We start from the raw sequence: 26,687 nt of genomic DNA on the forward strand, positions 1-26,687 counted from the left end.
ATGTCTTGATCATTCTCTATGTATATTTCCTGTACATAAAAATAATTTAAAGATTGAGCATGTCCTAAGTAATTACCAAGGGATTCTCTGATTAATCTATATGGTTGAAAATATATCTCCAGTAGGTTGTTGCAAAGAAAGGAGTGAGCTCAAATTCAACCTGAGCCCAGAGGCCAAGGCATGGCCCAATGTGAGTGGGCCTAGAGCTTCTCACTCAGAAAAATGGGCTTCTTTTTTATTTCTAATTTTTAGCATTAGAATTGTCAATTTTTTTTTCTGGTATTAATAATTTATACAAAAAGAGTGATGTCTCTTAGTTGTAATTCTGGTTGAGATTTAGTAAAATTGAGAACCAGTAAAAATACTAAGATTATTACTTTTGAAAAATGTTAACCAGACTTTTTCAGAAGCAAAACAATTTTGTAATAAAAATCAAAAACCACTTCAAATTATACAAAGCTGAACACTATTCAGGCAGTTCACATGGTTAGCCCACTTTAGCTTTGTAAGAGCCGATAGCTATTTCAGGTGTGCAAAATAACCGAATCATAGAGAACACAGACTTTGTTAACCTGCATTGTATAGAAACATAACACATAAACAAGGATTAAAAACCAAACAAATATTCTCACTCTGCAATAATTTCCCTCATAGGAAAAAGTGCAGTAACCTAACAAACTGACAGATTCTGTGTCAAAGCCTGTATTATTTGAATGAAGGTGGAGAAATTTTAAAGAACTAGGAAGTAGAAGAGTGTGAGGAGGAAGCTCTGTGGCTAGGGTGTGCTCCAGCGCAGGCTTCAGAAATTGGTAGAAAAGGCGCGTGGCAGCAGGCAGGTGAGACATGCTCTTTATTGTCAGGGCGATACAGCAGTGCACAAAAGCATGGCTGAGAACATGGTGAGCGCTTATATATGGCTCTGAACAAGAGTGGCAACCTGCCATGGGAAAGCGTGTTCACATAGGAGATAACACCTTGGTTACATGAGTGTGCTGACTCATGCCTCTCCAGAAGGCTGGCTAGCCAGGAAGGGCGGGCATGAAAAAACACTGTGGCAGTCATCTTAGTTAGGCCTAAGAAAACTGTTGCCTATACAAATGCATTCTCCCTTACAAAGAGCAAAGTGAATGAATGTGTCTGAGAAACAAGGATCTAGTATTATGGAAAGGGCATGTGGAGCACAAGTTCGGTTCCTGGCTGGACCAACAGTGGTGTACTTATGCAGTCTCTGGCTCTCTGGGCTTGAGTATCTTTGACCACACAAGGAAGAGGCTGAATTAAACAGCTTTCAGGGGTCTTTTCATTCCTAGAGATCTATGATTTGATGAAATTGGTAATTACCACAACAGAGGTGGTACCACTGACTGCCTCAGAATGTTAAGAGTGCAGAGATAAGCAGTCATCCACACAGATAAGACAGAATTTGTCTTCTTCCTCTTCCCCGTATATCAAAAGTCCTTGAGAGAATAAGCTGCCTTTAGGGTATAAAGGTATATTGAAGACAGAAAGAACTCAAATTTGAGAGTCATAGGACTGAGTAAGTTTGAACATGGCCCTTCCATTCACTACTATTTAGTATAGTTCAAGTTATTCAACATTTCAGATCCCCAGTTCTCTGATGAGTGATAGGAGTATCATACCCTACCTTCTGGAATTGTTGGGCTTGGCTGATGTTTTGGCCAATATGGGCTTTTAATTCTGCTCTAATAGAAAGCAAGCTTCTTGAGGTCAGAGATTAATATAGAGATCTTTGAAGCCATAATGCATTGACCAGTAATTGACACTTTGTAGCTGCTTTATGAGTATTATGTTCATTGAGTAATCAATTATGTAATTAGCAGCAAGTGACCCAAGGACAGAACGTTATTAGGGTTGTTTTCTAAGGACAACTGAAGCAATCAGAATCTCTTTCAGATGGTGTGCAACACCATTGACATCAATTTTGCATAATACTTACAGCAATGGCCAAACTTTGAGGATTGTAGTGATCACCTTGACAATAAAGTGAGGTTTAAATTATGCTCAGGTGTTCTGTTTCAGAGCCAGGGAAAAGTCGCATATTTTAAAACCGTGTCCTTTTTAAAGCACAAGGACAAACACTAGTGGTTAAAATATTAACTCTTAGCTATTTGGAAAATTGACTATCTCAATCTCTCTTTTCCAAAGATTCCAAATTCAGAGGCTTACTTTTCTATAATACAAAATATTGATATTTAACAAGTTTCGTTGACAAGAAACTCCCCAAAATAAGAATGGAAAATAGACATAGCATTAAGTAATTTGGAATTGTCTATTTACACTTAAATAGCCATTAAGTAAAACATGTAGAGGTTACTATCCAATTATAGATTTTTCTATTCATAGGAGAATGGTCAAATATTCTATGCTTCAGCTTTTATAAATATTTTGGCCTATTAAATTACAAATAGAATGTGAACTTAAAGATTAATTGAATGAGATAGATAATACAATGAATCCATTAGATTTTACTTATGAGACCTATGCATTTTGAAAATATTGCTAGAGTGACTAGGTTGGGAAGTCTTATTTGTGCATATTTTGATGTGAATGTGAACTTGTGTTTCAGTTCTACTTATTTCAAAAGAGATATAATTTGAACACAGGAAAATAAATTTTATTTGCTAGGATATTAACACTTTATTGATTTTAATTGACCCACGTTTTTCATAAAGCTCTTTTGAACATGAGAGATTCGGGTTAGATATTTTTTAGGCAAACAATTAATAATTATAGTATTGTTCTACAATTTTTAAAAAAGTTTTAAGTTTATTCACACTAAAATTTAGTCATTTCCTTTGTAAATTCTTACAAATAATATGGTACCTTTCACACTATTTCTTATATCTAGTGAGTAATGTGACTCATTTCCCTGAATAGAAATAATGTTTTGTTTGATTTTGAAGTTGTATTATTCCTCAGAATTGAGAAATTATAAGCTGTAAGCATAGTTGGCCTACCAAGTATCTTATGAAATCCAAAATTATCATGTGAGTAGGTTGTTCATCACTCATTCTTAATTGCCTTTCTCTTTGTAGTGAGGGAAAGTGAGTTTACATGTCTAGATATAATAGAAGTGATGCTTCATAGAGATGGTCATATTAGCATGAAGAGAAATGAAGCAGTGATGTATATATTTTCTCACAGATATTAATTTTCCCTTACATGTCTTATCACTTTTGATATTTATGGGCTTTTTTTTTGCCATGAGTTGCAAACATAATCCTTCCTTAAATTAAGTACAATTTTGTATAGCACTCCCTACTTCCTAACCCCATGCATTGACAACTTCATCAGCAAACTAGCCCTATAATATCATTGGCACCAATAACGATGTGAGCAATAGAAAATATGCCACATAATAATGAGAAACCTACAACTTTTTTCTGATATTTATGTTTTTCTCACTTTCTGAAGATCAGTGGTATGTTGGTTGGTTTCAGCTTGCACTGACACACCAGAACCAATTGTTAAACAGTCAAGAATCCAGGGAGCTGGTGGTAAAATCGGCCAGGCTGGAGGTAGTGACAACACACAAATCCTACATGTCAGTTCTTGTTTTTGTTCTTTTTCTTGATGAGTCACTTCAGCAGCATACCAATGCTAAAAACCAATACTACAAATTGTTCTCTTTTAAATGTATAAATACACGTTTCCTAAACTCATTGCCTCTTTTCCACTGTCATTTTTGTTGATTCAGGTCCCTGTTACCTCTCTCTCAGATTATGTAAGAGTCTCATCATTTCTTTCCAAATGCATTTATTTCATAGTCTTTTGACTAACTTTGTCTTTGTTTTAATCCACCAATCTATCATTCACTCTGATTCCAGAATTACTTTTTGTCTTAGTCAGCTTGGCTATAATAGCAAAATACTATAAATACTGTAGACTGGTTGACTTAAACAACAGAAATTTATTCCTCACAGTTTTGGACACTGACAATCTGAGACCAGAATGCCAGCATGGTCAGGTTCTGGCAAGGGTTCTCTTCTGGGTTGAAGACTATCATCTCATTGCATCTTCACATGGTAGGAGAATAAGCGACCTCTCTGGCCTCCTATAATGGCACTGATCCTGTTCATGAATGCTTCACTCTCTTGACCTAATTATCTTCAAGACCCCATTTCCAAAGGCTGTCACCATGGGGATTAGATTTCTACATATGAATTTTGGAGGGACACAAACATCCAGTTCATACCATGCTCTTACTACATGGCCACCAGAGGTATGTATGGAGGCTATTAGCGGTGTTCACCCCCATCAAGTTTCAGTGTCACCTGAGTGGATGGCTTCCTATTGAATATCAGTGGTATCTCTAGAGGCAGATTTCCAAAGATACCTGCAGACATGGCAATGGGTGGCTTTCCAGCCTTGGCCCACTTACATTCTGGGAAGGAGTGTTTTCAGTAAGGTCTGAATCTCAGCCTTGGGAGGGAGGTCCCATCACCAAATATATTTCTTCATTTGGTATTCTCCCTCAGCCCTTGGGCATTTTTGCAGTTTTCTTTACCCCTTTATAGTTAACCCCTTATAAATTAGAAAATGACTCTATGTCAAACTTTACCTCTTAATAAATTAGGTACTGTCTGTATCTCAACAGGATCTTGACTATTACCTCAAGAGACAATGTGGTATTCATACCCCAATGCCTGCTGAAATGAAATTCCTGATATGTCCCCCCAAAGAGTGGTGAATTAAATCTAAATGGCAACTATGAAAGAAAAGAAATAAAATTTAGGCAAAAAAGGATAAATATACAATAATATTTGGAGAGGTACTATTGCTCTCAGTAATTGATATAATATAATAACTATACAAAAAAATCAGTAAGGATATATTACCCATCAAATTGACTTTCATAAAACATAAAACCCAACAACTGCAGAATAAGCATTCTTTTCTTAGGAACAGAAAACATTCTCCAAGATAGACTATAAGTTGATCAATAAAACAAATCCAAACAAATTTAAAAGAATTCAAATCATGCAGAATGTGTTCTGTGACCACAAGAGAATTAAACTAGAAATCAATAGCAGTCTAGCAATCTAGAAAAATCCCAAAATATTTGGAAATTAAAAATTCTTCTAAATAATATATAAATCAAATAAGAAATCATAAGGGATATTATTTAAATTGAATACTAATCAAACACAACATAAAATTTGAAATGTGGTTAATGTAATCCTGAGAGGGAAATGTATAGCACTAAATGTATTTAAAAAATTATAATATCAATTATCTTAAGATTTCTTCTTAAGAAACTATAAAAAAGAGCAAATTTAAAATAAAGATCAGCAGAAATTAGAAATAATAAAAGTAAGAATGAAAATCAATGACATAAGAAATATATAAAAATTTTAAACAATCAATTTGTCAAAAGTTAGTCCTTTGAACAAAATGAATTATTTTCATAAACTTCCAACAGATATATCAAGGAAAAAAAATCCTAGAATGAGAAAACAAAAATTACTAATATCAGAGATGAAATAGAGGACATCAGTATAAATCCCACCGATGAGAAGAAAATAATAGGAAATATTAAGGAAAACTTAATGCCAATAATTTTGACAGCTTAGATGAAATGGAGAAATTTCTTGAAAACAGTTTGCCAAAATTGGTATAGGTGGAAATAAATATACTAAATATTATATCTATTTAAAAATGAATTAATAATCAAACATTTTCCCACATGCACAAAAAAATCCAGAAACTAGATGCCTTAAACAGTGAATTTCATGAATCATTTTTAGAAGAAATAATAAAAATCAAAAATGTCTCTTCTAAAGATAGAGAGGAAGTAATACTTTCCAACTCAATTGATGAGGCTAGTATATCCCTGCTATCAAAATCTAAGAAAAACCTTATAGTACATGAAAAAAATCAGAGAAAAATAATCTTCATGAACATAAATGCAAAATTCTTAATAAAACATTAGCAAATTGATCCAATCATATGTAAAAAAAGTAATATATCATGACCAAGTTGGATTAATTGAGGGATGCAATATCAGTTTAACATTTTAAAATCTATCATAATTTATCAAATAAAAGTATAACTATGATAACTAAAATAACTGCAGAGAAAAAAATGAAAAATTCAACATCTATTAATGATAAAGGTAAAAAAATTTCAATATGTAGGTTTAGAAGGGAAGTTTCTCAGCATAAAAAAGGATATCTATTAAGAAAAACTCTGCAGCTAGCATCACAGTTAATAATTTATTTCCTCCATAAATAAAAAAGAAAACATCAAGCAGAACATTGTGCACCAGTTACCAATATCAGGGGAGGATTCCAACTACATGGAGTATAACAAAGATCATCACAATGTCAGCTACTAGGAAGGAATAGAAGTCTAAACACTTCCGCCCACTGCATCTTGGTATCAAAGTCACCAAGAAAAACACAACACAGTCAAGCACTGGATGGAGCAATGTTTTCACTCACATAGAGAAGAGATAATAAAATCAGTTCCAATGGTGTGCATTTGTTCCTCATGACTCGCAGGTCCCATGGCAGCTGATGTAGAGCAATTGGCTTACATGTATCTCCTGCACAACAGTAGAGAGACTCCTTCTCCCACTTAAAGTCTGGAATACTGAAAGCTGGGGGCATGTCTGAAGGCCACCAAAGCACAAACTCAAACAAAGCAAAGGAGTACAAATGGAGCCTAAGACAAGAAAAGAAATTTCTATTTGAGGAGATATGCCAGGCACAGGCCATTGTGGGCTCTTTCTCTCTTGGTAAGGAAGTATTCTGTGCCCAAGGCCCATTCATATGTGGCCTACTGAGGTTCAGAAGACTACCCATAAACTGCCTTTCCTGGTAGACTACAAGGGTATCTGCCAGGTTCTCACCTGTTATATTCAACATTGTATCAAAAATTCTAACAATACAATAAGGCAAGAAAAGTATTTTTAAGAGCATAAAGATTGGAGAAAAAAAGATGCAGTTATATTTTTGAAAACCATTTTGGAGTATACACAATAACTTTTATAAATAATAAATAAAATTAGAAAATGTTAACGATAAAAGATTAATATAAAATTGATTTTATTTCTGGCCAGGCAAGGTGGCTCATGTCTGTATTCCTAGCACTTTGGGAGGTGAAAGCGGAAGGATTGCTTGAGGCCAGGAGCTCAGAATAGCCTGAGCAAAGGCGAGGTCCCATGTCTACAAAAAAACAATAGAAAAATTAGCCGGACTTGGTGGCATATGCTTCTAGTTCCAGCTACTCAGGAGGCTGAGGGAGGAGGATTGCCTCGAGCCAAGGTGTTTGAGAATTTGAGCTTGCAGTGAGCTGTGATGATGCCACTGCATTCTCACCTGGGCAACAGAAGGAGACTCTGTCTCAAAAAAAAAAAAAAAAAAGAAATTCTATATTCAATCAATAAACATTTGGATCATGAAATTGAAATAGCACTATTATAGCACCAAAATCCATATAATAACCAGGAAAAAATATAATGAAAATGTGCAGTATCTTTTGCTGAAACATACAAAACATTTCTTAGAAAAAATTAAAGAAGATATGATAAAAGGAGACATATGCCATGTTCATGGAATGCAACATTCAATATTTTTAAATATTCTTTCTCCCTAGATTGATCTATAGATTCAATGCAATCACAACCAAAATCTCAGAAGGCTTTTAAAAAGCCTGGCAACCTAATTCTAATATTGATACAGAAATATGGAGGATCCAAATAAATCAATTTTGACATTTAAAAATGCAAAGACAGAATTAGCGGATTCACACTTTCTGATTCAAAATTTAGTATGAAACTACTGCAACAAATAGTGCTAATCTGATCTAAGAATAAACCCATGGAACAATGAAACAGAATAGAGAGCCTCAACCCACACATATATGGTCACTATATGTGTAGGTAAAAAGTGTTGTTGGGACAAATGGATACCAAAGTTTAAAAAAAAATACAGTAAAAGAATCTCAACTTTTCTCTTATTCCACAATGAAAATTAATTTGAAATGGGTCACACCTAAGCATAAAAACTAGAAATAATATCTAGAAGAAAACAGTAGACTTTCTTTATAATTATGGTAAAATATTTCTTAGACAGAAGATCAAAGTATTAATCTTAAAGAAAAAAAGAACTGTTTGGCATTTTCTTGTAAAATTATACATGTCTCCATACTATGATGAAACAATTCCACATCAAGGTACTTAACATATGTCCATAAAAACACATTTGTAGATGTTCATAGCAACCTTAAGCATAATTGAACCAATCTAGTAACAATCTAAATATCTATCAATAAAAAAATTGATAAACACATTGGAGTATATTTGTACAATGGAATGCTTATAATTAATAAATTGGAATGAAGTAATGATATATTCAATAATATGATTAATTTCTAAATGATTTTATTATGCAAAAGATACCAAGCACAAAAGAATACAATCTTTATGATTTTATTATACAAAAAAACAAGATGAAGAAAAAGAATAATGAAATCAGAAAGTGGTTACTTCATGGATTGGGGCATTTATTTAAAAGGGGCGTGATGGAACTTAGTGTGGCGATAGATATGTTCTATATCTTCATTGGGGTAGTTATTACATGTGGCTATACAAGTGTAAAAACTCATCAAACAGAACACTAAAGAAATTATGTACGTAAATCATACCTCAACAATTTAAAAACTGTGTCCTAAATGAAAATATCTGTAATGATTCTTGCTTGTCTTTAGGATAAATTGTAAATACCGTTAAACACATACAAGGTTCTATATAATTCATGTTTTTCATTTAGACATTTTTCTCACCTGTTTCTACACTCGTTTATGCTTTATAACTTCCAGTTATAATACTGAACTATTGCACATAAAATTCCCCAATGTGATATGTTTCTTAAACCTCCATACCGTTACACATATAGCTTCCTGCACCTGGATATCTTTCCATCTGTAACTTTTCTCAGAGTTCAGCACATATTTCATTGTATTAGAAGCCTTTCCTAAACTTGCCAGGTCAGTTTAGATGCCCTGCTGTGTGCTATGAGAGAACTCTGTGCATTCCTTTGATAGTACTTGCATGTTATTTTGTAGTTGTCCACTTGGAAGCCTAAGAAGAAGGAAGTCTAGTTTAATTAGTAGGATTTTTTTTTTAATTTGTAACCTTAAAACATCTTAACTATCTCTAGAAAATAACAACAAAATGTTTCTATAGCAACCCCACAGAATTCATTTTTAATTTTATGAATTACTTGTAATTAGCTTATATCAAATAGTGATGATGATGATGATATAGCAAATTTTATCAATTATTGAATGATTGCTATGTACCAGATACTAATCTATATATTTTAAATTTAATACACACAACAACCTATGCATTAGTGAATGTTACTCTGCCCATTCTAGAAAACAGACCAAGAACTTAATATGTACAAATACTGAAATTGGGTAATTTAAACAAAATAATTTAAAGAAAAATTTTATAAGGACTTTTTTCATGAAAAATAAAAATAAATTCAGACTGAAATATCAAAAATTCTAAATTAGTTCATCTGGCTCAACTTCCAAAAGATAACAACAAAGAGAAAGATTTCCTATGTTCTATGTATATTGCAAAGTAAATGAGTAATCAATGTGTTTAAGTTTCACTTTAATCACATTGCTGAATATCCATCTAATGTGTTTCATTAGTTAATTAAATGAATTCATAACTCTTTCTTTACTACTATGTGTGCTATTGTACGTGGCATCAATGAATATAGTCATTACCGCAATGTAGTACCATGCCAAGTTGGTTTGAAAACATGTTTGTCAACAAAAAAGACAGAAAGATAATATGTGAAAAATTCCCCAGAATTTCCTGCCAGCAGCTATCAATGTAAAAATCAAAACAGCAGCTTTCACCACTAATATATTCCAATAATATGTTTAATTTTGCCGATGTCAAAATGCTATGTGACATCTCCTAAAACATGTTTTTTCCTCAAACTTGAGGGTCAGAAACACAACTCACAGTACACCTCTGTTTTTAAAATAAAATGCACACACAACACACAGACGACACACACACACACACACACACACACACACACAATTATGGCTCTCTATGGCTGAATCTGTGTCTCAATTATTTTTTAAATTTATTGCTTAAATGTAAACCAGAGGTCAAAAAACTGTCTTAACTCAGATGATGCTTTCCAAATGATGTCTTAACTGACTTTAAGTTCGGACAGTAAATATAAACAAGAGTTGTTTCATGGAGTACATATATAATGACACTGTTAATTAAAATACACAAATGAATTTACTAAATAAATGATAAATAAATAATGCATAAATAAGAAAGAGAGAAGTTAAAAAGAGAAAGAACTTTGTTTAAAGGACAGAGTAAACAGGGTCATAGAGAAAGGGAGAGAGCCTAAAATTCTTACTAAAATTTTCCTTTGGAATAGGTGCTAAACACAAAATTTTTGCACTGAGTATTGATCATTCATGATAATTGACGCACTTCTTTAGAAAATGTTTGTTTTTAAAATGCTATAATTTCTTTTGGGATAAGGGAACTGAAAATACTGAGAAGAATATATTCATTTAAAGGTATTTTCAACAAGCCAAATAAAACACAAGAGAATAATTCTAGAAGAGCTCTTAGCTTTCCATTATATACACACATAACACTTGGGAAATTATTAAAACTTGACCTGAAATCATATACGAAGAAACATTAGTTGACTCTCAATTCCAAGTGTAGCATCACTGTTTCCTTTCTTAGTTTCTAAGTGTAATTTCTCCTTAGGTGAAATTTGGATCCAATGTCACAGGTTAAATATGCTACGTATTTTTATGACTACTCCTAAAACTTTTAGATACTAAAATCCTTCGTCATGTATTTAAAAAGGATTTAAAAATAAGGAGAATGTCCTCTTTATTTTGATTCCTCAGGAATCAAATAATTAAATGTATTGCTGGCACCTGGTATGCACTTAATAAATTATTTCATTTTCTTAATTTTAAAAGGCAGTTATAAGCAAATCAGAGAAATTATTTTTCTCCCTATTCTAATTAAACGTGTAACTTAAATTTTGTAACAAAATAACAAAAAGGATGGAATTTTTTATTGTGCTAAGTTATTTTAATTGTGCTAAGTTCAACAAACTTTTTTTAATAAACCAATGTTGAAGTCTCTTAAAAAATGTTTTATTCCTACATCATCATCATTTGTCCCTTCATGCTGAGTACACTCCACCGAAGCCACTAGTTGCTTCCATTGCTCCAAAATATTCAGATCTTCCTTTTTTGTTTAAACATGAATGTAATTAAACTAAAGATTAAGGAATGTACCCTGCTTTATTTATACTATTTTTTCTCTTCTTAAAATATTTAGGACAGGCTATACATAAGCATTAGGTCAGTTTCTGTAGCACACTTCAGCAGTGATCCTACTTCAGTGTATGTAAAATCTCAACAGCTGATAACATTTCCATCCCACAACCTTGATCTACTAGATTTATAATGCTGAGTTCATGAACTATCTTTCAGAAAAATTCTGTTGGCTCAGATAGTTATGTTATTATTTTCTTCATGTGTTTTACTAACCTCCTCTTAAGAGTCTTTGCACCTTTGGGGATAATATCTTTGCTTATTGCTTATGTGGCATGGCAAGTTTCAAAGAGTTCTTCACTCTTCCCAATTAAAAATTAAAGCCACCTTACTTTTAGAATGGCAGTGTTGTCCTAAGGGAAATGTAGGTTGTCTTTAAATTGAAGCTTCTTAGAACACTGGATAGTCATCAATAAAAACTATGTACACCTCTGTATTATAAGCACTGTGTCTTACAATAAATTTCCAGCTGTGTTGTTTTTTCTTTTAAATCAGTTAAATATAGCTGTCTTGCTGATTTTGACTTTTTGATTCTTCAAAGGCTGTAATTTGGAGGTTCAGATAAGCTTTTAATGTGCTTAATTTAGTTAGTAATCTAAATTTCTGTTGGATTTTTCAATAACAACACAATGATGAGGGTCATCGAACATAGCTCCATTTAGCTTCTATCTGGGAGGTTTGAAGAAATTGCTTCAAAATTAATACCTAAGTTAATAACTACAATGGGGCCATTTATACATTATCTATTAATGCAATTTGACCACCTTTCACTGTTTCTTTGATGACTTGTGACTTACATAAGCATATATGTCTATGCAAATAGACATTTCAGGGACAAGGAATCAAAATTTGAGAACTGTGATTCTGAAAGCCCTCACTGATTTTTAGTTGAAATTAGAGACAGTTGCAATTGTTTCACTTACTTTTGTTTGATATACACATGATTATTTAATTTTTGTGCAATATCAGACAGTTTTACACACATAAATTTTCATAGTTCTTAAAGCATACAGATATTTTCCCTTTACAATAATTTTTTATCTGAAAATAAATTTAGCATTATTGAAATTTTTTTAAGTCTTGATATATTTTTGGTAACCTTTTATTTAGCAAATCTTTACAAATAATTTTTTTTTGTTATTTCCCCACAATCCTATAAGTGTAGTCTGTATTATAAAATCTTATTTATAAAGAATACTTAGCTTCATTACGGTATTTTAGCACAAAAGAGGGAGTCTTCAGAGTCAAGTAAATGAGAACAAATTTTTGCTCTGGCTCTTTCTGTTGAGTGTTTCTCAATATCTCTAAGCCTGAGAATTATTGACATAAGAAGCTTTTGGGATAATGTGATACTCATATAGTATTAAATGGTTATATTGTTTATATATTGTAGTGGCAAACGTGCATGTGTGTGTAGTGGCAAACGTGCACACACACACACACACACATAAAGAATTCTTGACCAGAATCTGTTCCATGATTTGTTAAATATATGATCTTGGATTAGGCTTTTTTTTTGAGCCTGAGTTTCCTCATTTGTAAAATAGGAATATAAATGTCTATCTTGAAGTGCTTTAGAGATAATGGGAGTGAAACAGGTAGCACCAATAGTAGAGCATAGTAGATGTTCAATACGACATAACTATTTTCATGAAACAGTATTTGTATGCTTTTCCTTAACAATAATAAATATTGAACCCCAGGAGCTCAGAGGGTCTGAGCCACTCTATATAAGAAGTAATCATAACTCAGTGTGTTTTAAACTAATAATTTCACTTTTTAGTTTTATTTTTTCATTAGGCTGCAACTTCTAAGAGTCTTAGTCCAGGCCGGGTGCGGTGGCTCACGCCTGTAATCCTAGCACTCTGGAAGGCCGAGGCAATCAGATCGCTCAAAGTCAGGAGTTCGAGACCAGCCTGAGTAAGAGCGAAACACTGTCTCTACTAAAAATATATAAATAAATTAATTGGCCAACTAAAAATACATAGAAAAAATTATCCAGGCATGGTGGCACATGCCTGTAGTCCCAGCTACTTGGGAGGCTGAGGCAGAAGGATTGCTTGAGCTCAGGAGTTTGAGGCTGCTATGAGCTAGGCTGATGCCACGGCACTCTAGCCCGAGCAACAGTGTGAGACTCTGTCTCAAAAAAAAAAAAAAAAAAAATATATATATATATATATATATATATATGTATGTATGTATATAATAGAAGTTCAATAAACCCTTTTTATTTACTGATTGATTGAACCCCAAATAAAGGCATTTTAACTTTAAAATATTCCACTTTGTTTTGGGAATATGCAATTATGTTAGGGTTCCCCAGGACCATGCTTAAGTTCAATGATTTGCTAGAAGGACTCACAGGACTCAGCAAATGGTTACATGTATGGTTACAGTATATTGCAATGAAAAGATACAGATTCAAAACAGCCCTCTCAGCAAGGTCACGTGGAGAGACACTTCATTCTCCATATATTAAAATATGTGGGAAATGTTGTCAACCACAAAAGGTTACCCAAGACTGGGGTTCATTGTTTCATTAAAAGATCAGCCACATAGTGATGTAGTTCTTACATTATTTACCTCAGCTGCTAATAATACCCCAGTCTTCTCTCACCCTCTTAGCCACTCACCACTTCCATTCTTCCTTTCTTTCCCTTCCCACTCCTCTACCCTCTCCCACACTCTAAGAAAAAAGAGATGTTTGCCATAAATCACATTGCTAGGATAAACTTATCTGGTCAAACTTGTGGAGCATGGTGCCAGTTTGGTATGAATGATATATGTCTCAGGCATACAAAACGTCATTAACAATCAATCCAGTGGGGTCTAAGGCCTCAGTTATACAAAATCACACTTGTAAGGCAGATTATTCCAAGGGCTAAGAGGTTAACTCCCAGGAGATATTAAAGGCCAGTCCTAAAGAAACACTTTTCTTCAGAATGTGCAGGGTTTGAGCAATCCAGAACTGCTGAGTTAATCCTTTGTTGCCTTTAATGCATTCACAAAATGGAAAATTGAAAAATATATAAGGGAAAATATTGAAAATTATTTCTCATTCACCCAGTTTCCCTGAACATAATAAAAAATAGCTTTAGTTTCTGATACAATTTTTCAGAGACATATGTACACATCTTCCTCTTTTATATACTGTTCTACACACTAGTATTTTATTATAATTAACACTAGATCATAGAGAACATTTCCTACTTAAACATAAACAAGCAACCTCATTATTTTCTGTGACTACATAATTTTCTATTTTGTGATTACACCATGATTGATTTAACCTAGCCTATATTTATATATCTTAGGTAGCTTACAATATTTTGCTTTAGAAACAATGATTCAATGGCTAACCTTGTACATATGACATTTTGAAAACATACAATTTGAAATTCTATCATTTTGAAATTATTACAAGTAGAATTTCTAAGTCAATTTTAATAGATATTTCCAAATGAACTGCTATTAGAGTGTTGCTAATTTACACTCAACCAGGTTATGATTATGATGATATTAAGTCAAAGGTTACAAAGGTAGATTAATTATAAATTTCTAAATGCCAGCAACATTGTAGGATAAAAATATGATGGATCACATTTCAAACTGAACCAAGAAATTTTTACCAAGGATAATTTAATAAAACAATAAATACAGTATTAATATAATTGGAGGAGACATTTTTCTTTTGTTTGTTTACATAAGTTTTCCTATCTCAGAAAATAGGGACAATAATTTTGATGTCTTTGTTATTGAATTTTGAAATCTTGATCTTGCCCAGGCTGTGAGCAAATAAATGCAGTAATAGTTGTATTCAGGTCAAATGACTAGAAATAATGGAATAAATTATTGTTAACTGTAGATTTGACCATTAATATGATTATTAGAATTGTTGAGATTGCAGCTTCATGAAGTTGTATAGTTTTCTGTAAGGAGAATGTTTGCCTAGAAAGAGAAGGTCTTTCTCTAAATGAAGATTTAAAAAAAAAAAAACAAACTATTTTACATATAGTAGAATCACATTTCCAACTAATTTTAGATAGACTGGGAAGAAAACATTTCAGGAATATAAGCTGATACTGTTTTCATTTTGATGACATCCCCAGCCATTTTGTGTGGTCCTATAGTTTTCGTAATGGATTCTTTTTTTTCTTCCCTCCCTTGTCATTGTCATTTCTGACATAAAAACAAGACATCAGCATTTTAATATCATGTATATATTTTTAGTGAGGCTGGTTAAGCTAAATTGCCAGCAGGCTACATTATTGTAATTCTCTCTTTGCAAGTCTCAAAGCTGCAAGGTTCTTGTTCATGACAAGTTTCATGAACATATTTCTCCTTGTTGGAACTTCTAGACTGGCTGGCTACCTGTGGCATATTTTATGAATCCTAGAAGAAATCATTTTCAAGCTTTTATACTTTGAGATTTTCCACTCTGAGGATTTTTATTTATCAAGTTTTCTTGTCTCTTCCTTAGGCTGAGCTCTTTGAATTCTAGAGTGCTTATCAATAGGAGTATTCTAGTTTTACTATTTACTTCTATTAGAAAAAAAAAACCCAAAGTTTAATATCTCCAAAGCAATATATTTAATCATATTAATTATTTTGATCCTTTACTGTTGTATCTAAAACATTTAGGAGAATTTTATTACTATTGTTTCAAGTTGTAGACAGCCACGTATTATTACACAGTTAATAGTAGTATGTAATGTGGAATATTTACTTCATGCTCTATATACCAATTTATTTTTTCTAGTTTTCATTGACATTTTGCTGAATATTTATAAGAAAAAGAAATTAAGAGGGATAGCCTTTTCCTTTTTTTCCTTTTTCCCTCCCACAGGGAGGGAAACATCTGCTAATACCCTTCATTTAAATCTTAGTTGATAAGAGCATTAAATAAAGTTCCGTATCCCCCTGGAGCATCAGCAAATGGGCTTTGTCTTTCTATAAAGGGAAGACAAGTCTTCCTTCTTGAGTTTGCTCATTTGCTTTGACATGTGTTACTCCTTTCTCTCAAAGCACTCGTCTTAACTTACTGACTTGTTTTCTGTTCTGTCTACCTCTTTAACATTTGTTGGAAATGTTCAGAAGTCTAGATGCAAATATTTTCCTATATCGTATTAATCTGAGGAATGCTTTTTCTCATTTTAAAAAATAGTAGTAATAATATCAATCTTTCTTTCTCAAGAAATCACATGAGTACATAAAACATACTGAGCCACATAGTAGGTATTTCTAAAATCTTTACTTTCTTTATCAGCATTAATTAAATCAGAACATAATTTGGGTCACTGCATCTGGATCATATTTCTGCTGGGATTCTAGTCAATATTGAGTTTCTAGTAATTGACCAAGGGCTGCAGCCCCACTTTCTGGACAGTTATTTAACATCTTTCCTGCTGAGGCAGTCAGTAGTAGTCTTACAGTAAGTTTGGCATTTAAGGCAAGCTGGGAATCCAGAAAATTCTCTCCTATTTGGAAAATGGATTAATAGTGTAGCAGGACTCATTTGTTATAATGAAAAGTTACTTTCATTGGTGGCCTGAGAAACTTTGGAGATTTGGGGGCGGGTGTGAGTTTAACTCTGTTCTTCACTGATTTTTCTTTCTAAAGTCTTCAGTGCTCATGTAATACACAGCTTCCCTAAAGGTCAGAATTGTAAGGTGAAACGATATATAAAGCTCTGATGAATGTAATCAGTCAGATAAATTTTAAAAGCTATTGTAATGCTAGAGTTTGCAAAGGATGAGGTACAAACCTTCTTATATCTTGGCACATTAAATGTCAATTCCATCTCTGATAATCTATCATTTCATAAATTATATATTCGTTTAAAGTATTTTTTAATAGTTATAATAAGCATTAATTAATTTAATCTGATTAAAGTGATTGCTACATCATCCAAAAGCAGGACTAAATATTGTGTGCCTTTTTGTTGCATTTAAGATCACAGAATAAAAATAATATTAGTCAATAGGCCAAATAAGGGCTCACACCTCCCCTGGATAGTCATAAAATAGCTATTCTTTCTTGAGCATTTCTTATGTGCCAAGCATCAAGTGGAAAACATGCCTTAGAACACTTCTTTAAATATGCTTATGAGGTAGGTATAATTACTTATTTATAGCAGAAACATTAACTTTTCCAAATTTCCCATCAAATGAATTCCAAAATAATATTTTAACTAAAATCAAATCTTTTCTAAGAGCATTACTTAGAAAATTTGTTATTGTAAATTCCTGATCTGCTCCTTTGAAAAGTATAATATGTAGGTTTCTTTTCCCAGCCTCTCGAAAATCTTGCAAACCAGAAAATGTCTTTCTCTAAAACCTGGGAACCATATTTGTAAAACTCAGTCTTCAAAAGAGCACCCCCATCTCCCTGTCTCTGAGGAAGGGAAGATGCCTAAGTTAGGCTGGATCAAACATAGGTGCCTTAGGATGAGCACCAATTAGCACAATACAGATGACCCAATAACAAAGAAAACATTTTCAAATGCAGGAATAACTCAATGAACTCCAGATATTTCATTGATTAGCCTCCCTCCTAGCATCTACCAGAACTTTCTCGTTATCTTACTCCAGGGCTTAAAAACCCTCACACTTTTTCTTTCAGTGAAGTTGAGTTTAGCCTTTCTTCTTTCTCGTGATAGTATTGAATAATGTTTTTTCTTGCCTATTTAACTTGGCCTGGGGCGACTTTTGTTTTAATAGTGGTAAAGGATAAACATTTTTGGTAAGCTATTTTTAAGATGCGCCCTCTTCTCTGGAGAGAGAAACTGTAGCGCTCCTTTTAAAAATTCTGTTCATTCTTTAGCATGTCATTCAAATATCTACTTCTCCATGGCGTCTTGCCTGATTTACCCCATCACAAATAATTACTAGCTCCTTGGGATGTTGCCATATTCCATTTATAACCCTCAGCATGCATGAATTGAGGCTTCCCCTTCAGATGGCAGCACTGAAGATACTAACAGTGTCGTATATATAACAACACATGGTAAAGGTTCTAGACCTTTTATACTACTGTCTCACCCTCTAAACCCAGCTCTGCAAATCTACTGAACATTAGAGAGCGTTACTAAATTATTTAAAACATAATTAAAAGAAATACACTTCTTTGTGAGACTCCAGGGCAGTGAGGACAAGCAGGTACGAAGAACATTACCAAAGAGAGATAAGAATCCCCAGGTAGGAGAAGGAGTTGCTTTACAGCAAAGTGCGTGTTTGTGAAAATTGCTCTACTGTTCTTCCAAACACCCAGAAAGGGACTCGAGAATTGCTTGAAGGTTTTAAAATCCTTCAAGAAGAAATTCTTAAAATTTTGTCCCCCTATTGGATATCTGCTGCGGAATCAGGGATCACCATTCTGTCTAGAGAAATGGGCTAGAGAGCTATGGAAACATGGCATGCAGTCAGACCAGGAGCAAAAAGGGAAGGGAATCCTCCTTGGAGTTATATATTACCAAACAGTTAAATTGAGGCAGTGAAAGACAGATGAGATTGGGAGTTATGGCTTGCTCTAATCTTATCAGAGTACTTCAGTTCAATGCTACTTGCTGGGGGTCAGGTGAAAGTTGATTGGGATTCTGTCCTATGTCAGTAGGGCCTGATGTGGCCTCTAGTAATGTATGGCATACCTTTTAAATATTAGCTACATCAACAGTGATTTCAACAAACTGAGATATCAACCTCTTCCAAAAAATAGGAGGTCTGTTTACAGAAGGAAAAAAATCATCGTAACCAAGAACTACTAAAGTGATCCTTATTTTTTCTATTTTTCTCATACTAACCCAGCACACTGTAAAGTAAATGAATGGAAGAATGATAGAAGGCAGGAGAGTACAAACTACATTCCTCATTCTCCTCCAATCCACCAGAGGGATGAAGCCATGATCTGGTCTTTGTTGAATGAGCATGAGTCTAATGCAGGCATACACAGAAAGTCTCAGTGATAAATATAGACTGCTTAAATTATCAGAAGTGTTAGAAAATTTGTCAACCCAGATTGAAATTTTTTATTATTTCAAAATATTATGGGCATACAAATATTTTTGGTTACATGGTTTGCTTTTGTTATGCTTGAGTCAGGGTTGTAAGTGTGCCCATCACCCAGATAGTGTTCATTGTACCTGTTATGTAGCTTTTCACCCATCACTTCCTCCCCCTACACCTTGCTTGATTTCCACTGAGTTTTACTTTCCTCTGCCCATGTGTGTGCTTATTGGTTAGTTCCAATTTAATAGTGAGTATATGTGGTATTTGTTTTTCCATTCTTTAGACACTTTACTTAGGATAATTGTCTCCAGTTCCATCCAAATTGTTGCAAAAGGACTTAATCTATCCTTCTTAATGGCAGAATAGTTTTCCATGGTATACATATACTATATTTTGTTAATCAGTGCATGAATTGATGGGCATTTGGGGTGATTCTACATCATTAAAATTGTGAATTGCGCTGCAATAAACATTCAAGTACAGTTGTCCTTTTGATAAAATGACTAATTTTTCTTTTGGTAAATAGCCAGTAGTGGGATTACTGAATCAAATTGCAGGTCTACTTTTAGTTCTCTGAGGAATCTCCACAGAGGTTATACTAATGTGCAGTCCCACCAACAGTGTAGAAGCATTGCTTTCTCCCTGCATGTACACCAGCATCTATTGTTTTTGGAGTTTTTAATAAAAAGCTATTATAACTAAGGTAAGATGATATCTCATTGTGGTTTTAATTTGTATTTCTCTGATGATTAGTGATGTTGAACATTTTTGCCTGTTTATTGGCCAGAAGCCTTTGAAAACTTCTGTTTATGTCTTTTGCCCACTTTGTAACCAGAGTTCTTTGTAGATTCTAGTTATTAGCTCTTTATTTGATGTACAGCTTGCAAATATTTTTTCCAATTCTATAAGTTGTCTATTTGCTCTGTTGATTGTTTTCTTAGCTGTGCAGAAGATTTTTAGTTTAATCAAGTGCCATTTATTTATTTATTTTTGTTGTAGCTGTGATTGCCATTTGGGTCTTCTCCATAAATTCTGTGACTAGGCCTATATCTAGAAGTGTTTTTCCAAATTTTCATGTAGAATTCTTATGGTTTCATCCCTTACATTTAAGTCCTTTATCCATCTTGTATTAGTTTTTGTGAGTGGCGAGAACTGTGGGTCCTGTTTCATTCTTCTGCATGTGGCTATTCAGTTTTTCCAGCACCATTTATTGAATAATCGAATTGTACATTGTTGTCTTTTTTTGTCAAAGGTCAGTTGGTTATTTGTGTTGTAAGGTTTTATATCCAGGTTCTCTGTTTTGTTCCATTGGTCTGTTTCTCTATTTTTGTGCTAATCCAATGCTGTTTTCGTTACTATAGCCTTGTAGTATAGTTTGAAGTCTGGTTATCTGATGCCTCCATATTTGTTATTTTTGCTTAAGATTTCTTTAGCTATTCGGGCTCTTTTCTGGTTTCAAATGAAGCAGAGAATTATTTTTTCAAGATTTGTGAAATATAACATTGGTATTTTGATGGGATTACATTGAATGTGTAAATCACTTTGGGCCATATGGGTATTTTAACAATGTTGATTCTAGTGATCTATGAACATGATACATTTTTCCACTTACTTGTGTCATCTGTGATTTCTTTCCTCAGTGTTTTGTAGTTCTCTTTGTAGAGATCTTTTGTCTCCTTGGTTGGGTCACAAATCAACAATCTAATAGCACATATTAAGGAACTAGAAAAGGAAGAGCAGACCAAACCCAAAGCCAGCAGAAGAAAAGGAATAACTAAGATCAGAGCAGAACTAAATAAAATGGAAAATAAAAAAAAAACAATACAAAGGGTCAGTGACAAAAAGTTGGTTCTTTGAAAAGATAAACAAAATTGAGAGACTTCTTCCCAGATTAACCAGGAAAGAAGAGAAAAGACCCAAATCTCAATCAGAAATCAAAAAGGAGGTACTACAACTGATATCACCAAAATATAAAATATCATTTGTGAGTACTATGAAAATCTCTATGCACATAAACTCAAAAATGTAGAGAAAATGGACAAATTCCTGGAAACACACAATCTGCCAAGACTTAGTCAAGAAGAAATAGAACTCTTGAACATACTGATAATAAGCAATGAGATTGAAGCAGTAATAAAAAAATCTTCTGACAAAAATAGCCCCAGATCAGATGGATTCACAGCTGAATTTTATCCCACCTACAAAGAAGAGCTGGTAACCATATGCAGAAATTATTCCATAACATGAAGAAAGAGGGAATCCTCCACAACTCCTTCTATGAAGCCAGTGTCACCTTGATACCAAAGCCAGGAAGGGACATAAGAAAAAAAAAAAGAAAACTACAGATCAATATCCCTTATGAGTTAGGGAATCCTCCCCAACTCATTCTATGAAGCCATTAGACACCAAAGCCAGGAAAGGAAGCAACAACAACAAAAAGAAAACTACAGACCAATATCTCTTATAAATATAGATGTGAAAATTCTCAAAAAAATACTAGCAAAGAGAATTCAACAGCACATCAAATTCACCATGACCAAATGGGCTTCATCCCAGGGATGCAAGGATGGTTCAACATACAGAAATCAATAAATGTGTTTCACCACATAAGCAAGGGCAAACACAAAGACCATAAGATCATCTCAATAAATGCAGAAAAAGTATTTTACAAAATTCAGTATCCTTTCATGATAAAAACCCTCATCAAACTTGACATGGAAGATAGAATATATTTCAAAATCATAAAAGCCATATATGACAAACCCACAACCAACCTCATACTGACTGGGGAAAAGCTGACAGCATTCCCACTGGAAACTGAAACCAGACAGGGTTCCCACTGTCACCACTTCTATTCAGCATAGTGTTGGAGGTCTTAGCCAGAGCAATCAGGAAAGAGAAAGAAATAAGGAGAATCCAAATTGGAAAAGAGGAGGTCAAACTATCACTTTTTGCTAAGGATATGATCTTATATTTAGAAAACCCAAAAAACTCTACCAAGAGACTCCTGGAATTGATAAATAAATTCAGCAAAGTCTCAAGTTACAAAATCGATGTATACAAATTAGTAGCATTCCTATACATCAATAACAGTCAAGCTGAGAGTTAAATTAACTACTCATTACCATTCATAATACCCACAAATAAAATAAAATACCTAAAATATTTATACATGAGCCGCTTACCCAGAGAAAATGTCATCATATATGTCAGTTAGTTGAGCCCTGTTTTAAAGATGTGACATCAATTTTTATCCCCACCTCCTACAATGTACCTTTCACATAGTGGGTTCATCTGACCATTCCTTTTTGAATTAACTATTGGTAACAAGTAGCTCAAAGACTGAAAAAACAAATAAACATTCCACCAGCTGTAACAATAGTATAACTAGTGAAATTAGTACATACCTGGATTAAGTATCCATCTCTTGGTGGATAATGCTGAAATAACTGTTTGGATGGGGTTAAACTGTACATGAATTTCTTGGCCTTGTAACTACTAAGTCTTGTGTAAGGAAGAAACAGCTAGAAATTGCAAGCAAAGATACCATTGCAGAATGGCTGCCAAAGGCAAATGTATAATTTACAAAAAGGTTAGCAGAATTTCTTTCTCGAAAGATGTTATGTCCTAGAAAAGAAGAATTGAAAGATAATCCTTCCACAAAAACCAGCAACTGATCCAGCCCTTCTTTCAGTAAAAATGCATCCTTAGTTTGATATTTGAATATATGAATATTCATGTATTGAGGACTTTGTGAGCTTTCTAATATCTTATTTTACCTACATGCCAGTTTATTACATTGGAAGGCAGCAAACATACATAAATCTTAAGTGAATTGAGACAAAAACTGTATCTGAATTCCTCATTTATTTTTCAAATATTTTCATTTGCTTACCTTATGAAAAAGTAACCCTGAAGTCACATACTTAAATTTCAAATTTATCAATAGAAAATTGCCACACTTCAAAGTCCTGCTTGAGTTTGTTCTTCATCTATGAAATATGTACAAAAATATTCTTCTATTTTACCAGGGTGCTGTGATATCTAACTATTAATAATAAAAATGACTTCAGCATGCCTTTGTTAAAATGGAAGTGCTATGTAAATGCTAAATAAGACCAAAGATCATAAACACACAACCAGGGGTGTGTTCATAACAAGGAGCAATGCATTTGAATAAATAAGTGGCAAAACCCCCACTCAGAAATCAGAGAAGCCTTAGTGCTTAGGCAGCTTGTAATAATATTCAAAGGAACACCTCTGGGGCAAGAGATTGATATTGAATCCTTTCAGAAGATAATTCTAAGTAAAAGGATTTCATATTTTATTGATTACTGACCATGTACTAGTGGAAGACAGAACGAAAATACAGAAATACTGAATTTGGTTCTCAACACTAGTTGTAAAATAAATTAAACTGTCTAATGTGCATTTACTCTCTTTGCCACATGGAAGATCCCAAGGTTTTGCTCTGAATCTAGCCAGAGAGCAAAAGGGAATTACTCATAAAAGTGGGGTGTGGATGCAGTGTACACTGTCTGGTGGATGGGCATGCTTAATAGCTCTGACTCAGGTGGTGCAAAGGCAATATATGTAACCTAAATGTTTGCACCCCTGTAATATTTTGAAATAAATAAATAATTATATATATATTTGTTTAAAAAGTCAGATGTGTGTTGTGTAATAATATATGAGCATTTTTATAAGTGAAGATATTGTTTTCATAATATCCTACTAAATTAGCACTCTTAACTTTTCATTTTTGGATTCAATTTTGGAAAAATATAAATTCTCTGTAATTTAGTTGCCACCAGTATTTCTCTTATTTATAAGAACTTGTATTCAGACAAAATGTTTGCCACAGGAAAGGGATCAATGACAGAATGACCTGTAGGTGTTCATTTGCTAAAGGAAAGAGAACTGGGCAGGAGTAACCACCTACATTGTTCAGCAAATTCCAAAGGTTCAACTTTGTTCCTAGCCATTGGTACTGTATTATTCACTTTAGTTAGACATTTGCATGGACTTGTATTATGAGGAGCTTAGGAAGAATTGAAGTTGTCTGTTCTAGTGAGAGAAACTGAGAAGGTATACATTTCAGTACTTAGCACTTAGTCCCTCAAATAGGCCTCTGAAGAAATCCTCACAAAGAAGTGCTTTTGATGCCACTGCAAAAGTGAACCCAATATTTCTGGATTTATTTTGTCTTTTTTCTGAGTATTTCAAAATTTCAAATGAATTCACAAACCTCCACACTGTAATTCTTCCATTGGTACTATAAGAGGGCAAATCTTCTACTTTCCCTCTATTTTTTTTTTTTTTAACAGGACAGAAGTTTTCTTTAAAGAATTCTTCCTAGGAATGGCCAACCTGTTCAAAAATAGCTTCACTGACAGCTTCGTGCCTTTTCAGAATTGAACTTAAGCTGTGCCTTCTCCTATTCTCTTTGAAGGCCCTGAAATAATTGGAAGAATATTTTTATTATATCATCCATCTGGAAAAGGAAGGCTGAGATACTATGAGAAGGGCCATTCTTTCTTGTAGTATTTCTGGCTGTTACTTGGTGTGGGATGTTGGATATGTCAAGAAAGACGACTCTCATTAGATTTCCAGCCCATTTGCACATGTGCCAGAAAAGCTCAATGGGGGAAAGATCAGCATCTGATCAGTAACCTATAAAATTTCTGTGCTTAACTTTCAGCTTTCACCAATTCTTGTACTCGCATTTTTTTTCCTTTTTGTTAGTGTTCTCCCTCCCTTTGTCTCTCTTACTCTCTTGTTCGCTCTCTCTCTCTCTCTCACTCTCTCTCCTTTACTGCTTCTTTACACTGAGTTTCTTAGTCATCTATCCACATGCCAAGGACCATTTGCCACTTCATAGTAATAGTAATAACCCAAGTTTATGCAGGATGGTTCCCCCAGGAGCTCTGAGAACTTCACAGATACTATCCTACATCCTGTTAAATCTGATAACTTCCCTGATGGATGGGCACAATTTCCCTGACTTTCTAGACAGAATTTCATGAAATCTTGCCTGGTATTAATCAGAAACATTGGTTTCTTCTCATTCATTAATCATCATTTATCTAAGACTAAAGAGAATAATTATGCCTGGATCAATCTCTTTTTTGAATTTGCCAATAAACTCAGCTTTGTTTGGAGTAGCTATAAGGGATAATTAAACAGATTTTGTGAATCAAAATTTAACAGGATATCAGCAAATTCACATGCAGATGTAAATTACTAATCTTTAGATTTTATGAATAAATTGAAAATATTTACACAATGGTATTTAGAAATTTAGGTGCTGAATCTACTTTAATATAGTTTCTGAGTAACTATAGCTTAGAGATCATCATTGATCAGAAATTTTCACTCAAGGATAAAAATATGATAAAACAACGATTGGTTAAAAGTTCTATAACTCATATTCAAATGCAAAAGTCACAATAAGGATATAGTGAGAACCAGAAGTTGGCATTGGTAACATTTATACTGCATATCTTTCTCCTAATAATTAGTCTTTTGGACCCATTATTAACCTCCATTCTCTCCTTGATCTGGTACCTTCATAACAGGGAGTTAAGCATAATGATTAAGAGAATGAGCTTTGGGAGCATCACAGAACAGCATTTGAATCCAGCCCTATCCCTTACTTCTTATGGATAATGGAGAAGCTACGAAACCTCTTTGAGCCTTGGTTTCATCATTGGTAGGATTTTAAAAACCCCACAAAAACAACATAGGGTTGCTGTATGTACTAAATGTGTGTAGTGGGATTAGCATGTATCAGGTAGCAAGTTTGTCTTCAATAAATTATAGAAAAATAGTAAATTTTTTATTCTTTAGTTATTATTCTTCAGGTTCTGATTTGAGCTTTCCCTCCCCAGTGGGCATCCCAGACTCTGCCCCAACACTGCATTCATCTAGCAATTGTTCCTCTAGATTTTGCTGAATTTGCTGAGACTTTATGTTATCTTCATGAGGTAAGATGTCTTTGATAGGGACTGTTAGCTAGTCTGATAATCCTTGTAAATGCACCAATAAGTAAAACCCAAGTAAGATGTCCAGGTCTTTCCTATTACACAATTTATCAATAAGCACATATTTAAGGAGATGAACTGTGAAAGCTACACAAGCAGTCATTGCTGAAAGGAGGATTGTTTTTAGTGCAGTAAAAATCTTTATTTTTTTTAATAAGAAAATTAAGTTTCTGGCCCGGCGCGATGGCTCACGACTGTAATCCTAGCACTCTGGGAGGCCGACGCGGGCGGATTGCTCAAGGTCAGGAGTTCAAAACCAGCC

The sequence above is a fragment of the Microcebus murinus genome, chromosome 13, assembly GCF_040939455.1.
Source record: "Microcebus murinus isolate Inina chromosome 13, M.murinus_Inina_mat1.0, whole genome shotgun sequence".
Taxonomy (NCBI): Eukaryota; Metazoa; Chordata; class Mammalia; order Primates; family Cheirogaleidae; genus Microcebus; species Microcebus murinus.